This window comes from Musca vetustissima, unplaced genomic scaffold (genome assembly GCF_032173495.1).
Source record: "Musca vetustissima isolate MV318-11 ecotype Yass unplaced genomic scaffold, APGP_CSIRO_Mvet_v1 utg2571, whole genome shotgun sequence".
In the NCBI taxonomy this organism is placed as follows: Eukaryota; Metazoa; Arthropoda; class Insecta; order Diptera; family Muscidae; genus Musca; species Musca vetustissima.
Window position 1 is genome coordinate 11,536 of NW_026888358.1, and position 2,553 is coordinate 14,088.

A 2,553-nucleotide genomic window follows, 5' to 3' on the forward strand; every position below is an offset into this window, starting at 1 on the left:
CGATCCCGTCAGACTTTGGCCTTTAAATATAGTTTACATTGAAGTAAACACTACTTCCACATAAATGATTATCCATGGTAAATATTACGACGGCAGTCATTGAGTATTTCTTGTATACACCCTAAGATGTGTAGGGTTTCGTATATTCGGCCCCATGCAACTTTGATCCTTTCCTTACAAGTATTATCTGTGTTAAACAACACTCCAAAAATCACAAACTTGACTTATAATTAAACTTCTTAACTTTATCTAACTTCCGATATTGTTATATTCATTCATTCATTTACAAAACGTTTTTCAATAACATTTCTGACATAATTACTTACATACGTCTTAAGCACTTTAACATTTCTTAACTTTTTCTTTTTCAAAAAATCACAAATTATCCCTTAAGAGTGTTTAACAAAGATGATAATGATTTCTTAACCACTTAATGATTATAATTATATTTCTTTAAAAATGTTTTATTTTTTCTTACTTGGTTCTCATCTTTGAAAGACAAGAATTTCAATTGAATTGTTGATGGAAGTGAGGGAGTGTGTGTGTGTTTGTCTGGCTGTTTGCATGAATCCTTAAAACAAAAAACCCACACACAGACACATACATTTTTACTCCATTCACATTTAATAGCATGTGAAAGTCCATTAGGATTCATTCACATTGTACAGGATAAAGCAAATACGATCTACTTTTCACCATTAAATATCAAATGTCATTATCGTGCGTATAATGTTGTTGGCGGTGGTAAACATCCTCCCGCGAGAACCCCCTGTCCTTAAGCTGTACAATCCCATGTCAACGCCACAGCGCCTTGAAACATGTTTATGCATTTCTTAGTCCGTATGTGTGTTTGTTTGGTTGTTTGTTCGAGAGAAGGTTTATAATACTTGACACATACTCATCTTGACAGAGATACTGGAAGATGTCATATACACATGTAGTGTGCGTGAGCCTCACTAGCAAACATATTCACGCACTCATAACTTTGAAATATTTTTGTGTTGTTGTTGTGAAAAGAACCCTTGTTATGCCATGGCAGGGCATGTGAATCGTCGAAGGACGAAGACTGGCAGGAGGTTGAGAAAAACATTTGACTAAACATTTCATCATCCGCATTCACTGTGTTAATGCTGTCAATCAAATATTTTTGTGTCATATTTTGTTGTTGTTGCTGCTCTTTGTTTCTAAGTCGCTTTTGTTTAGACATGAGTTTGTTTTAATACATTCTTGATTCCGCGTTTCGTTTTTTTATTTTTCGTTGGCATACTTTTCAAATCCATATATATGAATGAATTATGCGAAAATAATAAAAAAGTATTTAGCTGTATCAAATCCTTTTTGACGTTCTCTCTCATTGTTGGTGTTGTTGTTGTTGTTGAATATGAAATGTGTGACATTCACAGCAACTGTTTTTTGTTTGTTTTCTTATTCATTGACGTGGTTTTTCAGCTGTCACTGAAAACACACTTGGAAGAAGCAAGAAACGAGGATATTGCTGCAATCCTTACCTCTTTCAGATCAAATGTCGACACAATTGTTTTTTATTCATTCATATTATTATTTGAATATAATATCATGTCAATGCATGACTGGATTTGGATTTAAATAAAATGCGAAATGTTGAAGTGGGATATGCGTAGAGGAATGATATGAAACGGATATGAGTATTTTGAAAAGTGTTTTTATTTGGAGCCCATGATTACAAATGAATATATATTTAATTTGTAACATATATTGTCATTGTTTTGATAAGGGGTTATATTAAATAATAGCTGAGTTCATGTGACATATGAAGTGGACGGTTTAGGAAAAAATTGATGGAAAAACCTGCACGTAAAATAATATGATGGAACAAATATTCAGTCCCCAGCCATCCAAATATGTACGTAATTCTTTTCAGTGGGCTTAGTTTTGCGCAGACCACAGAAAGCTCGTACTATTTCTACCAAATATTTACATATTATGGTCCGAATATACCATCAGTACCTTAATTTACAGCATGAAAATTTCACATAGGACAATAAAAACCAGTAAGGAAAGTAGTAAAGTCGGACTGGACCGACTATATGATACCCTTCACCACTTTGGGTATGTTGTACATATGAATCCTCACAATTGCATGTCACTGTTACTCGAAGGAACACGCTCATGTTCCTTCCGCAACCTATGATAAATTTAACTTCTTTCGGGCAGATTTAGAGTAGTCTGCGTACCATGGGACAAATTTATGGAAAACGATTTATATCAAAATTGATACAAGCTATTCAGTACGCCGCACTGTTCAAAATTTAATTCCAATCAGACACCAGTTCGAAATACATATGGACGCTATGGCTGCATCTTCACCATTTTCAACGATACGCAATAACGTCATTCAAGTCTCAATTTGATACATTGTGCAAAATTTCGTGTTAATCGAACAAACATTAGGAGTTTGTTGCACCATTTATATAAAATCGAACGAATACATATCCATATGTTGGACCCATATCGAAATCTGAACCGATTTTCCCGAAACATCATTCTAGACTCAATTCTAGAATGATTGTAGAC